This window comes from Silurus meridionalis, chromosome 9 (genome assembly GCF_014805685.1).
Source record: "Silurus meridionalis isolate SWU-2019-XX chromosome 9, ASM1480568v1, whole genome shotgun sequence".
Lineage (NCBI taxonomy): Eukaryota > Metazoa > Chordata > Actinopteri > Siluriformes > Siluridae > Silurus > Silurus meridionalis.
The window spans coordinates 1,997,503-2,013,695 of record NC_060892.1 but is presented as its reverse complement, the minus strand read 5'-3'; the positions used below and the strand labels follow the sequence as shown (position 1 = coordinate 2,013,695).

The 16,193-nt window shown below is 39.8% G+C and overlaps 1 protein-coding gene across 5 annotated transcripts in view; it reads right to left on the bottom strand.

Moving 5' to 3' along the window:
* Window positions 1–16,193, bottom strand: part of tle2b (TLE family member 2, transcriptional corepressor b) — a 79,297-nt gene that overhangs the window by 40,893 nt on the left and 22,211 nt on the right. The gene's annotated exons all lie outside the window — the stretch shown is intronic.

The following is a 16,193-nucleotide window of genomic DNA, read 5'->3' as shown; positions in this document are numbered from 1 at the left end:
GACATCGATTCTTTTACAAAGAAATGACACGAGTAAAGTTAAGCTTAATAAAAAAAAATATATAAATAAAAACATAATTTAGTTATTGTCCCAAACCGGAATTAAAAAAATGCAAAAACGTTTTACTTCATGTACACAATTTGTTTTAACATGAAATCGAACCTTTAAATGTAGATAACTTTCATATACAGTACACGAAGTGTGTTTGTGCAACGTTTTGGTATATTGCAAAGGATATTTCTGGCAAAGCAAAATCATACACACGTCAAATCACACACACACGTCAAATCACACACACGTCAAATCACACACACGTCAAATCACACACACGTCATTTGTGTATGGAAAATGCTATAAATGTTTACATTAAGAGAACAAAGCCAGCTCCATGAAGATACAAGGTAGTATCAAAAAGTTTCAAGATTAGTTTTGAAACATGCCAACAGATGGCAGCACAGAGCTGCACGCACAGTCACAGGGGGCACTAACCTGTGTACATCAGGTGCTGTGCAGCTGCTGCTATTCTGACCATGTGAGTTACCATGCTTTTGGCTTCTGCGTACTTCACTCTCTTCCTGAAAATGTTCGCCAGGTTTGCCGTTTTGACACCATTGCGGAGATTCGGCACACACAGCAGAAGGCGCTTGATACTCTTTGAAAAGTAGACTTCCAGATTACGTTCCTCTCCTCACCTCACTTACATCAGTACCTGACTTTACTAAGTAGTTAAATGAATCTCTATAAAATCTGGTAGAACATCTTCCCAGAAGAGTGGAGGTTAATAGGAAATGGGGACTAATTCGGAGTCAAGTGATCCCGAGGTACCTGAGGTACCAGTGACCAGTGTTCCTGTCCCTCTCCTCAGATTTTCCAGCTTTGTCCCAGCGCCCTGCCACTGGAGGCCACCGTGTGCAGCTGGGGATGGTTCCACATCAACAACCTGGAGGTCCATATAATTATAGAGTAACACAGAAGCTTTGAGGATGGATTTGGACTTTAATGTCAAAACAGGTTGCGTTCAACCATCACTGCACCTCCACATGGTTTATTTGTAATAAATGGACATTCGGTGCCACCCAGATGAGGATGAGGTTCCCTCTTGAGTCTGGTTCCTCTCGAGGTTTCATCTCAGGGAGTTTTTTCTTCACCACAGTCGCCACCGATTCACTCGTTAGGGACCAACTTACACTTATAAGGAACGGACTTTCTTCTTCCTAATGACCTCTTTATCTCTGTGAAGCTGCTTTAAGACAATATCCATTGTTAAAAGAGCGAAACGAATAAAAATGAAGTGAACTGATTACGTGTGGAACGAGGGAACGGGCTGCTCAAAAAAGCACATTACAATTTCATGGTCAGGTTTCCACAAACTATTGGCCGTGTGGTTTCTATCGCAAAAAAGTGATAGAAAGTAGGATAGAGAGTAAAAAGAGGAGAGGACAGAATGTGTGGGAACAAGAGGGAGTGAGACCAAAAAGAGTGATAGAGAGATTAAAAGAGAATGTGTGTGTGTGTGTGTGTGTGTGTGTGTGTGTGTGTGTGTGTGTGTGTGTGTGTGTGTGTGTGTGATGAATTGGTCTTGGTGACACACTCAGTCTCAGCAGGCAGACATGCAGCACAGTGTGAGTGATGGAGATGAAATCTGACTCAACTGTTCTTTCTCTCTCTCTCTCTCTTTCTCTTTTTCTCTCTTTTCCTTTCTTTCTTCCTTTCCGTCACACCCACACTCACTTGTTCCCTCACCCTCCTTCCCTCTCCCTCCCTCCTTCCCTCCCTCCACTCGTCTCTATGTGCGATTCAATTCAGCGCTGCTCTTTTTTCTCCCATTTCGCTCACTTGATCATTTCTCACTCTGTCTCCTTATCAGACTCTCCTGCGCAGCTCCTCTGATCTTTTCTCACTTTCTCTCTATCTCTCCTTCTCTATCATTATATAAAGTGCACCCCCAACATTTCTACCTTTTCTACCCCGTCGTCCTGAACCCACGTCAGAAACACCAGACACGAACAAAGAAGCACAATTCTAATTTTTTTCCCCCAAAATAATTCCAAGCCACACAAAGTAACTATTTTCCCTCGTCATGACAGTAGATTGTCCTCAAATTTCGCTGCAATACAAACTCATTTCAGGAAAGATTACATTCCATGGCTTTCTGGATTTCATTCAAAGCACTTTTATGGGCACCACCGTAATTGGTTATAGTATTCCCAAAGCTAGAAGTGTTCCGTATTCCATTAACAGCATTCCCAAAAATAACCGGAACGATATTTCCAAAGCTAGACTTTTGGCAGACGTAAGATGATACTAGCTGCGTTTTTTTCCCCTAACATAATTTCCACACAAATACACTCCTTCCCTTTAAATCCACAGCCCCAATACACACTCAGCTGTATCCTGCATAGACCATAACTTTCCTACTCTTACTCTTTCTCTAAATACAGTGAAGTCCAATAAGACAGACAGACGGACGGACGGACGGACAGACAGACAGACAGACAGACAGACAGACAGACAGACAGACAGACAGATAGAAAGAAATGTATTGTCATTGCATAATACAGGTACACAAAAAAATGTGCATATATACGAGGTGGTATCAAAAAGTTTCGAGACTAGTTTTGTAACACGCCAACAGATGGCAGCACAAGGCTGCACGCACAGTCACAGGGAGCACCGTCCTTCGTAAGTCACACCTTAAGTGTGTCAAAAGACATCTTCTTGTGTACATCAGGAGCTGTGCAACCGGTACTGTTCTGACCACGTGAGTTACAACGTCTGCTATTCTGACACGTGCTGACACAAGAGTATCTCACTGTGTATATATATATATATATATATATATATATATATATATAAAACCCAGCCATTATGGATGCACAAGCCAGTGCACTCTTAGTGCCGGTCCCAAGCCCGGGTAAATGGGGAGGGTTGCGTTAGGAAGGGCATCCAGCGTAAAAACATGTGCCAAATCAAATATGCGGATCACAAATGAGAATTTCATACCGGATCGGTCGAGGCCCGGGTTTACAACGACCGCCACAGGTATCGTTAGCTGACAGGGTACTGGTGGAAATTGGGCTACTGTTGGCCGAAGGAGGAGAAGGAGAGAAGAAAGACGTCTACAGAGACGGCAGGGAAAGGAGCAGTGTAGGAAAGGTTCGGGTGGAGGTTCGGGTAGGTACTTTAAATGTTGGTACTATGACGGGTAAAGGGAGAGAGATAGCTGATATGCTGGAGAGGAGAAAGGTAGATATGCTGTGTGTTCAGGAGACCAAGTGGAAAGGGAGTAAGGCCAGGAACATTGGAGGTGGATTTAAACTGTTTTATCATGGTGTGGATGGAAAGAGAAATGGTGTAGGGGTGATTCTGAAGGAAGAGTACAGTAAGAGTGTAGTGGAGGTGAAGAGAGTTTCTGATAGGGTGATGATCGTGAAGGTGGAAGTTGAAGGGATGATGATAAATGTCATCAGTGCCTATGCTCCACAAGTTGGCTGTGAGAGGAGCAGAAGGAAAAATTCTTGAGTGAATTAGATGAAGTGGTAGATGGTGTACCTAGGAAAGAACGATTGGTAATTGGGGCAGACTTTAATGGGCATGTAGGTGAAGGGAACAGAGGTGATGAGGAGGTGATGGTAGGTATGGTTTTAAGGAGAGGAATGTGGAAGGGCAGATGGTGGTAGATTTTGCTAAAAGGATGGAAATGGCAGTGGTGAACACTTATTTTAAGAAGAAGGAGGATCATAGGGTGACGTATAAGAGTGGAGGAAGGTGCACACAGGTGGACTATGTGCTATGGAGGAGATGCAATCTGAAGGAGATTGGAGACTGTAAGGTGTTGGCAGGGGACAGTGTAGCTAGACAGCATCGGATGGTGGTCTGTAGGATGGTTTTGGAGGCGAAGAAGAAGAGGAGGAGAGTGAGGACTGAAAGAAGAATAAGATGGTGGAAACTTAAAGAGGATGAGTGTAGTGTGAGGTTCAGGGAAGAGGTCAGACAGGAGCTCGGTGGTGTTGAAGAGGTGTTGGATGATTGGGGAACTACTGCAGGAGTGATGAGGGAGGCAGCTAGAAAAGTACTTGGTGTGACATCTGGAAATAGAAAGCAAGACAAGGAGACATGGTGGTGGAATGAGGAAGTGCAGGAGAACATAAGAAGAAAGAGGTTGGCAAAACAGAAGTGGGATAGACAGAGTGATGAGAAAAGTAGGCAGGAGTACAAGGAGATTCGGCAGCAGGTAAAGAGAGATGTGGCGAAAGCCAAGGAAAAGGTATATGAGGAGCTGTATGAGAGGTTGGACACTAAGGAAGGAGAAAAGAATTTATACCGATTGGCCAGACAGAGGGACCGAGCTGGGAAGGATGTACTGCAAGTTAGAGCAGTAAAGGATGGAGAGGAAATGTGTTGACTAGTGAGGAGAGTGTGTTGAGAAGGTGGAGGAGTATTTTGAGCAGCTGATGAATGAGGAAAATCAGAGAGAGAAGGTTGGATGATGTGGAGTTGGTGAAGCAGGATGTAGATAGGATTAGTAAGGAGGAAGTGAGAGCAGCGATTAAGAGGATGAAGAGTGGAAAGTCGGTTGGACCAGATGACATACCGGTAGAAGCGTGGAGATGTTTAGGAGAGATGGCAGTGGAGTTTTTGACCAGGTTGTTTAACAGGATTTTGGAAGGTGAGAAGATGCCTGAGGAATGGAGAAGGAGTGTGCTGGTACCGATCTTTAAGCATAAAGGAGATGTGCAGTCTTGCAGTAACTACAGAGGAATTAAGTTGATCAGTCACACCATGAAGTTATGGGAAAGAGTAGTGGAAGCCAGGCTGAGAGAAGAGGTGACCATCTGTGAGCAACAGTATGGTTTCATGCCGATATGGTGATATTGTGATTTGTGGTGAGAGTAGGGAGCAGGTTGAGAAGAGCCTGGAGAGGTGGAGATATGCGTTGGAGAGAAGGGGAATGAAAGTCAGTAGGAGTAAGACAGAGTACATGTGTGTGAATGAGAATGAGGGCAGTGGAGTGGTGCGGTTGCAGGGAGAAGAGGTGGAGAAGGTGGAGGAGTTCAGGTACCTGGGGTCAACAGTGCAAAGTAATGGAGAGTGTGTTAGAGAAGTAAAGAAAAGAGTGCAGGCAGGGTGGAGTGGGTGGAGAAGAGTGATAGCAGGAGTGATTTGTGATAGAAGAGTATCTGCAAGAATGAAAGGAAAGTTTATAGGACTGTGGTGAGACCTGAGATGTTGTATGGTTTAGAGACAGTGGCATTGAGTAAAATACAGGAGATGGAGCTGGAGGCAGCAGAGCTGAAGATGTTAAGGTTTTCGTTGGGAGTGACGACGATGGACAGGATTAGAAATGAGTTTACTAGAGGGACAGCGCATGTAGGACGTTTTGGTGACAAGGTGAGGGAGGCGAGATTGAGATGGTTTGGACATGTGCAAAGGAGGGACATGAATTATATTGGTAAACGAATGCTGAGGATGGAGCCACCAGGTAGAAGGAAAAGAGGAAGGCCAAGAAGGAGGTTTATGGATGTGGTGAGGGAAGACATGCAGGTAGTTGGTGTGAAAGAGGCAGATGTTGAGGACAGGGTGATATGGAGACGGATGATCCGCTGTGGCAACCTCTAATGGGAGCAGCCGAAAGAAGAAGAAGATATATATATATATAAATTTTGATTATAGCAATATGCGTGTAAGGCACAATATACGTTAAAAAATATGGGATATATAAATGTACAATATGAAATATGAACAGCTGTACAAGAATTTTGCACAGTGTATATAAAGATGATATGTAGATATTTCTATACGGTTCTAATTATCCAGATGATACAGAATGTATAGAGTGGAGCAGAACTGCACGATGGTTACTGGGCATACCCTTCTCAGCTAATTCCTGATGAGGTTGGAAAATGCATGGCAAAGGATCCGAGATTGATCTTCATAAGAACTGGGTATTTTTTTTTAACAAAAGATTAAGCAATATTTCACAGCCTTTCACAGCCTTTTCTTGCTCATATTTCCCCAGGGTGCCAATATTAATGGGGGGCACTGTATACTACTGAAAGTGCATGGAATTTATTTCCTATTCAAGTTGACACGTTGCGATACGGTATAATCATATCATACGATTCATCTCACGAGAGAAAACTTCAATGTGATGTGATGTGTAATTGGGAAGTGGTTGCTCACTGGTTAAAACATTGGACTTTGGACCAGGAAGGTCATGAGTTAAAATCCCAGTACCACCCGACCAAGCTGGCATCACTGGGCCCTTGAGCAAGGCCCTCGACCCTTAAGATGCTCTGGATAAGGGCATCTGATCCAAATTCCATTATGTAAATGTAATGTAATGGCCACTCCCCTAACACTGAGACTGGTAGATATACAGAGAAGCAGGAACGAGATAAAAAGAAAAGAAAGAAACATGAACAAGTGTCATTCCTTATTAATGTTTTTTGGTTTTTTTGGGGGGAGGGGGGGATTTGGCATTAGAACAAGACCAGCCACTTGATGAAGAAATGATACTCTGTGAAGGAGGATGAGTGGATGTGTGTCCAGGGCAGCTGACTCTCTGCAGTGGCTGAGGTGCATTACTTGAAGATTTAATACAGGCCACACCTAGGAGGCGCTCTTTCACCATTTTGACATGCGCCATGAACACATCCTTTATCAGGTGATGACATTTACCATAAACTCGGAGGCAAACAGTTGTCTAGGATGACTTTGTCTAGTTCACTTCAACTACGGGACCCAAACATATTCCAGCATATGCAGACACAAAGGGCACAAAGCCAGCTCGATGAAGATATCCTTGACATGGGATGGAGTGAAAGATCTCCTTTTATGGAGCTTTGACTGCACCCCAGGCCTTCTCACCTCACCTACATCATTACATGATTTTACTAACATGCTTATGGCTGAATAAATCTCCAAAAAAAAATTTTTCAAAAAAATCTAGTGGAACATCTTCCCAGAAGAGTGGAGGTTCTCCTATGGTCAGGTGTCCACATACATTTGCCCATACAGTGGATCTTTACACCTCTGGTTGTTACTTGAAATATATGGTCTGAAGTACACACACACACACACACACACACACACACACACACACACACACACACAGACACTGCAGGTCTGAAAGTGTATAATACCGTAAAAGCACTGAGCACTATAGCTCCTATATTACTGTTAATAGAGTGTGAAGTCTTAAACACACTTCCTAATGGCTCAGTCCTGTTCAGCAACCTTGAGCGAGACCATAGCCATCAGTCAGACACCCCCTCCCCTCCCCGCACCAAGCCCACCTCCTGCCTACAGCACGACCTTCAGAACCACGTTAACACTTCATACCGAGGCCACCCTATGTCCCTGTGCCTGAACTGTGTTGTCCAGCGGCGTGACGTTACAACAGAAACGTACCGTATTAAAAAAAGAAATAAATAAACGACGCAGATCCTATTTTAAAACCAAATCCCATCCATTCACACATTCGGCAGAAATTCTCTTCTCATTTGAGATTCCAAAAAAACAGGCATGTCCTTTAGAATTCATCAACACTTCAACTCATCATCGGATACTCAGGAGCTCCGGCGTAGGCGTCCGCTCGCTAGTTTAGGACTCGCTGGGTTTCATTCTAAATCTCATAACACCACGGTATTAATGTTTATAGGAGGCCGGCTCTGTGTGGGAGATTTCACAGAGGCAAAAACGTAAAAAATCTGGAAAACTGGTTCATTCTGTCAGTGTCAGAGGAATTGCTGCATTCTACATTTACTACATGCAGTTTCTAAATAATCCAAAAATTCCCAACCCAGGACCAGGGTGTGGAAAAGATGCCACCAGGTCACAAGGGGCGACAATTTCTATCGATATGACACCGTGTGCAGTTGCTATGGAGACACAATTTGACCGTTTCAGAAAATGAAATGTATTAAAATTTCCTGTAAATTAAATCGAATAAGTACAGGTACGATGATTGTTCTGATCTGATAATATTAACATTGATGGCATCGCCAGACGCCTTTATCCAGAGCGACTTACAAAGTGCTTTGAAGTCTCTATCAATAAGTTTACTTCAATGTTATCTTTTGAGTCTGGTTCCTCTCAAAGTTTTTTTCCTCATGAAGTCTCAGGGAGTTTTTCCTTCACCACTGTCGCCTGATTAGGGATAAACTTGGATTCATTTATACATTTATACAAGTATTTATTTCTGAAAAAGCTTCTTTGGGGCAGTGTCTATTGTTAAAGTGCTACATAAATTGAATTGAACTGAAATAACAAGCAAAAGGTTTGGAATCTTAAAGCTTGAATGTACTGTACATTGAATTCTATTGTACTATAAACTGGATCGCTTCAATGCTTTCAAATGAAAGTAATGTTTTCAATTCATTACTTTAATAATTTAGAAATATTCTAAGAACGTATTTATTATAATGTACAACAGTTCAATTAAAGGTTTATTTTCGACCCACGGCCTTCAGTCAGAGGGCAAAAATCGGGTACGCATTATATGCAGCGCCACACATAGGGGGCGCCATTGCATATAGTGTATTTATTTGTGTATTTACCCCTCGTTTTTTTAGGTGCATTGAGGGAGGGTGCCAGCCATGATCTTACATACCCCTCTGCAAATGGACCCCTGCCTTCAGTTGAGTTTTATTGTTGGCCCTTCGTAGGAAAACGTTTTGCTTCTCTAGAGAGAGCTGGAAACAACAGTCGCTCAACGGGGGACTCGAACTCACGACCCTAAGATTGAAAGTCTCATGTTCTACTGACTGAAATGTATTTAAAATGTGATTTTATTGTTTGTTTGTCGTAATAAGATTTGCATTTATATAGTAGATTCACTCTTTATCCATCACTATTAGAAAAATAAACAACACAAACACACTTGAATAAATTTGTTAAACTCAGTTAATGAGGGAACATGGAGTTAAGGTTTGGGAGAATAGCTGTATTTCCTGTCAGGGTGCTCCAGGAGATTCCACCAGCATGGACCTTGACATTTGAAGGATCTGAGAGATTTTTGCATGGAGAGATGGTCTCAGATTCCTGTGGCATGTATTCTCCAGGCATTACAGAACACTCACAAAGGACTGACTTAAAGGGTGCCAATAATTGTGCCACACATATATTTAACAAAAATGTATATTTGAACACAAACGGAGAAAACGTTCATTTGCACCTACTTTACCGCTTCTCTACATACAGAACATGTGTTTGTGGACACCTCAGCATAATATCGGTACAGTAAGTGCTTTTTTTTCTTTTTTTAAACATTTCATTCATCATTCGCTGTTATAATAACCTCTACTCTTCTGGGAAGCTGTTCCACTAGATTTTGTGGAGATCAATGGAGATTCATTCAGCTGCAAGGCTGTTAGTAAAGTCAGGTAACGATGTGGGTTGAGATCAGAACAGGTTTTTGTGTCCCAATACTTTTGGCATTAAAGTGTACCTGTACTTATATATATCCAAAAAGAGTTCCATAGTAGGGAATATGAGGTTGTAGCTCTTGGTATCAGCCACTACATTTTTTAAAGGTACATAATCCACCTTACATATCACTGCTTTCATTGTGTGTGTGTGTGTGTGTGTGTGTGTGTGTGTGTGTGTGTATTGAGTTGGGAGCAGATTGAACACGGCATGCGGTGGATGTAGCACGGTTCAGCACGGCTAAGCCTGCCCTTATGCTGATACTGCAGTGTGTGCATGAATATATGTGTGTGTGTGTGTGTGTGTGTGTGTGTGTGTGTGTGTGTGTATACACAGTCTAATGGGTCCTACGGTCTAATGAGTGTGTTAAGTGTCCTCTGGTTCCATCTTGGCAGCTGTTTGCTGTCCAAATGTACTGCTGCTGTGTCCAGTAGCGATGCGCGAACATTCCTCACTCAACGTGCATGTGTGTGTGTGTGTGTGTGTGTGTGTGTGTGTTTGGTTTGGATTTTGGGGGGTGAGCAATAAAGTAGTATAATCTGAGCTAAATATATAATATTGTTCTCATTTTTTCCAAGAGGTGATACCCAGGCGACGGGGTGAGATGGTGATTGTGCCATTTCATAAAAAATTAAAAAACACACACATGCTCAGTTGTGACTGACCTACTATTTGGGATTTCTTCTGCTGTGAGAGGTTTTGCTGCAATTCTGCTACTGTTGAACCAATTCATGAGGATTTATTCGGCACTGAATCACATTAAACTGCAGCGTGAATATTTTATTTATCTTCATCTATCTTTTAGGCTTCAGACAAGTGAACCTGTTTCTAGCTTCTTGTTGTATAAAGGGAAATTCCTAACAGAAAATCTTCAGAGGCAGAGAGGAGAAACAGAATTATTACCACCCAATCCTGAGGTTCAGCTACTGAAACAGCTCGATGCTAACGCTATGAATGATACGAGGTGAACTGATATCTGCTGAAATCTTTGGATTTAAACCTGAAGTGACCAATTGGATCTGTACATTTACTTACGCTTAAATAACTGTTACAAAATAGACATAAAGAAAGTAAGTACAGTCTGCAGTATGGCATATAATATAGTAGGGTGTAAGTGTATAGTATAGTGTAAGTATCAGTGGTGGGCGGTGAGGGTCAGTAAATCCTTCTCTGCTGGACTAAACACTATCAGAAGCACTGACCTACATTTACAACCTAAATACTAATATCTGTTCCAAAATTTTATTCATTTATTCCCAGTTTATTCTCTTCATTTCGTAGCGTTTCTCTCGGCTGCACTTCTTCCAGTACGTGTATGTGGATGTTAGATTTTTTGTCCAAACAGATTTCAGTCTCTATGTGCTGCCGTGTCAATCTAATCTGCCCAAAGCCTTCACATCAGTACTGCTGGACTTTTTACCATTGAGAATATTACCAAAGGATCTGTTTCTTTAACCAATCAGATTTCATATTCGCCTCACAGGGCAGATCGCTGGCCCAGAATAGCGTCAGCATTTTTCCGTCCTCTGATTGGTTGGTCAGAGGGAAACTGTTACAGCCAAGTTCGACTGGTAAACACAAGGGCATCCAGCGTAAAAACATGTGCCAAATCAAACATGCGGATGGTCCGCTGTAGCGACCCCTAATGGGAAACCTGTGAGTTCCGAACCGTGAATTATCGGGGGTTGACTGTATGAGTGTAATATAACATAATAATTGCCAAAGTAAAAAAAATCTGACCTTCAGAATCAGCAAACGTCCTGTAGCGTAGCCTTAATGTTGCCTGAAGCTGCTGCTTTAACCTTTTTGAGTTTCCCAGGGCCAGCTAGCAGGCATACGGTAACGTCAGCATTTGCACATCCTTTGTTTGGATGGTCAAAGAGTGCACTAGTCAGAGCTCGCAACCCACATCTGTAGCAAACTGCACAAGCTTTAATATATTATGCATTTAATAGCTGTTTTTGATGCAGCACTCTGTTGTACTGCATTTCTCTGTAATAGTGATGCGCTCTGTAGCGTCACAATGACGGTATTCAGAAGTGAATCGATTCACGTAGGGCTACACTGGAGGTCTAGGTGGGAAATGCACAGCCTGATTCTAATATAACTAAAATTAGGGCTGTGCAATTAATCGCAATCGCAAAAAAATCGCGATTTAAGCACATGCGATTTCTAAACCGCATAAGGCTGCGATTTTATCTATTAATTTATTTATATTTTTATTCAGAATACGTTCTTGTGCGCATGTTTTTAAGACGTTAACCAATCAGAGCTCACGCAGCGCACGACGAAGCGGAGGAAAGAACATAAAATATGGATGCAGGTCAAAATAAAAATGATTTGGTGCCAAAGAGAAATTCAACGTCAGTCGTTTGGGAGTATTTTGGATTCAGGAGAGAGGATGTGTCACAGAGCAAGGTAATTTGCAAGACTTGTGGAATGATTATTCCAATGAAACGGAGCAATACTACAAATCTGTTCCAACACTTAAAACAGCGCCATAAAAAACTGCATGATCAATGCATGTCAACGTATGCATTGTTCAAGCATTTGCAAGCGCCATGTTTTATGAGAAAGGATCAAAACGGCACAAAGAAATTACCGACGCGGTCACCTAATATATATGATGCCCGCACATCTTCAGTAAAGACGGCTTCCAAAGACTAATACAAACACTCGACAAAAGATACCAGCTGCCATCTCGCACTCATTTCACACGATTTGCTATTCCCGAAATGAATGAGAAATGTAAGGCGGGCGTTGAATACAAGCTCAAGCAGGTGAAATACTACGCCACGACCACAGATATGGTGGACATGCTGGTTTTTCTTGCAAAAAACCTTTAAGAGAGCAATCTGTTTTTGGTTTTGATTTCTGTTAGTTTTTATTTATTGTTATGACTGGAGATGAGGTTAGTTCATCTTAATTTATTTCATGTCTGTTTTTAAGACAATTTATTACAGTTTTGTTTATCAAGCAGTTAGTACTACTGTACAGTTATTTCATTGTGAAATGTGTGCACTGAAAAACTCAGTTACTTCTTGTGCACTGAATACATTTAGAAAAAGCATGTTTAAAAAAGTTTGAAAAAGCAAAAACAATTGTCAAAATCGTGAAGAAAATCGCAATATGATTATTTTGTCCATATTGCACAGCCCTAACTAAAATATAAATGTAGCATAAGTATTGTATAAGTATAAAACTTTCTTTTAGCTTCTCCCATTAGGGGGCGCCGCAGCGGATCATCCGCATGTTTGATTTGGCACATGTTTTTACGCTGGATGCCCTTCCTAACGCAACCCTCCCCATTTATCCGGGTTTGGGACCGGCACTAAGAGTGGCTGGGGTTGGTTCCCTGACCGGGGATCGAACCCGGGCCGCAGCGGTGAGAACGGCGCATCCTAACCACTAGACCAGTACAGTAAAACCGATGGTGCGAGATGCGAACCGCGGTAAAGCGGGGGGTTACTGTAAACCAAAGCCTAGTATACATATGGTATAAGAAAAGTATAAAGTATGGTCTAAGTATAGGATATTATGGTGTATGTATCATATTATAAATTAAAAGTAATTTTTTTTTCCTAATATGAAAACAGCAGCCATTTTTATAGACACACAGATGTGGCATTTTGTTAATATGAAGATGGACGTGGATGAGACGAGGACATGCACAATAGAATTATTCAGAAAAAAAAACATATAACTCAGATGTTTATAGTGGAATCATTTCATGCATATACAAATGTCTGTTAAATCGTAAAACACATGACTTAATATAAGAATGAAGTGATCAGTGAAGTGGGAGAAGGAAGGAGAGATAATTATAACAGAGGAAGAATGGACAATAATATGGAAAAATCAATGCAAATGCCCCAAGTCACAGAAATGGAGGGAAAAACTTGACTAGATGTTTTATTACACCCCATCAGAAATCCCACCAGGGTAGCAAACATTCTGTATGTTGTAGCAACTAAGGAAACCAAAAACGCATATTATTGCTATATTATTAAGGATTACTGAAGAACAATACATATTGCATTACGGGATATTTTTAATTGTGTGACAGTAAAATCTTACTTTTTGGTAAAATACCCCAGAAATGGTGAATAGGTGATAAATATTTAATGCATTTTTGCTGATGGCTGTTAAATTTTGTTTTACCAATAAATGTTCTCTGCATCAGAGTCCTACCCTGAATGCATGGATGAACATCGCAATGAACATTTAGATAATGGAGCAAAATTGTAAATCATAAACTGGAACAATTCAAGGTTATACTGGGAAAAATTGAATAAATAGGCAACATCTTACAGATGTGATTTTATATTTGAATCAAATTTATAATGTAAATAAAAATCACTCCCTACATGTACATAGTTTTCTCTCTTTTTTCCTTTTTATTGCTATTTCTTATGAGCATATGTACAAAAAATCTAAATGGTGTGTATATGTACAGTATATACGTGAATATACTGAGATATATATATATATATACATGCCGGGTTAGATGCAGGTGATCTTAGGTGAACATGTGATGTCTAATTACATCTGATGGAAATGCAAAGTTACCTTTTCTTTGATAAGAAGTGAAAAAACAAAAAAGAAACCTTGTGTAACCTTAACCAGATCATTCTTTTCCCCAGACGTCCTCCATCCAGCAGTCAGAAAACAGCAAGGCAGCCTGGTGTTAGCAATACTTAATAATTAACGGCTCACTGTTTAGCGGTGATAGACACCTAATACACGCCCTTTTTGTAATCTCCTGGCTAAATACGACACTCATGCATCCCTAGGTTAAAGCTTCGATGAAGACAGTTGTGTAGCATAAATGCCAGAGGTCATTAGATGTTGTTTTCTGTGTGGTATGAAGTTCCCATATCTACACAGCAGAACTGGCACAATGCATGAACAGTGGTGTTACAGCCCGCTCACATTTACATAAACTCATAACCTTTTTAAAATGTTTACCATGGAGCTGTGACTTTATTCTCAACACAAACTTCAAGTGTCTTCTGTCATTAACAAACTGAACCAATACCCAGTGACCTCCATTCAATCAGAGCCACTTTTAATAATCGCACAAACAAATGCACTTAAGCTGTGCTTAATGAGTCCTCACCACAAATCCAAACGGTGTGACCATTTTAAGCAGTTAGCACTACTACTGAGAAACATTTTTACAGCACAAGTGTGTGCTGAATATCCGATTACATTAACCACACAGACTTGGACCATGGAGATGCCAATCAGTCGATGTTCATTTGCATTAAATGAAGTGCACTGAAGTCTTTTTTTTTAAACACTTCATGTTGTGATGTTTCAGAGAGGCCATTGTAAACAGGAATATGAATTGCGGCTGATGCATTGTGTGTTCAGGACAAAAACTTCACTCATCAAAAGAGATTAAGCCTGGCATGATCTCATCATCAAACACATTTCTAGCCTACAGACTTATTAATCATTTAAGCAGAAAACATCTGATATTAGAGAATAAACAACTACCAAACAGCTCTTCCATAATGATTATATTGACATGTAAATTGTTATGATATATATATATATATATATATATATATATATATATATATATATATATATATATATATATAGTACAGGATGGTATGGATATATATATATATATAGTATATATATATATATATATATATATATATATATATATATATATATATATATATATACTGATATTAGGCATAATATGGTAGAAGTATACTATAGTATATATATTTTATAGGAATAGAATAATACGGTATAATATGGTATAATTTTAACATAAAATGATATTATTATAGTATCATAAAGCATAATATGGTATTAGTATAATATAAGTGCAGTATATATATATATATATATATATATATATATATATATATATATATATATATATATATATATATATACAAATATAGTATAGTAAAGTAAAATATAGTAGGCTATGTGTATAATATAGTAGGGTATATGCATAGTATAGAATAATAGGTTATATGTATAGTAGGGTATAGCATAGTATAGTAGGGCATATGCATAGTATAGAATAGTAGGGCATATGCACAGTATAGAATAGTAGGGTATAGCATAGTAGGGCATAGTATAGTATAGTATAGCATAGTATAGTATAGTATAGCATAGTATAGTAGGGCATAGTATAGTATATAGTATAGTATAGTATAGTATATATAGTATAGTATAGTATGTATAGTATAGTATGTATAGTATATGTATAGTAGGGCATATGTATAGTATAGTATGGTATAGTATAGTATATATGTATAGTATAGTATAGTATAGTAGGGTATATGTATGGTATAGTATAGCATAGTAGGGTATATGTATGGTATAGAATAGTAGGGCATATGTATAGCATAGCACAGCACAGCATAGCATAGCATAGTAGGGTATATGTATGGTATGGTATGGTATAGTATATGGTATAGTATAGTATAGTATAGTAGGCATATGTATAGTATAGTAGGGCATAGTATAGTAGGGTATATGTATGGTATAGTATATGGTATAGTATAGCATAGTATAGTATATAGTATAGTAGGCATATGTATAGTATAGTAGGGCATATGTATAGTATGGTATGGTATAGTATAGCATAGCATAGTATAGCATAGTATAGCATAGTATAGTAGGCATATGTATAGCATAGTATAGTATAGTATAGTATATAGTATAGTAGGCATATGTATAGTATAGTATAGCATAGCATAGTATAGTATAGCATAGCATAGTATAGCATA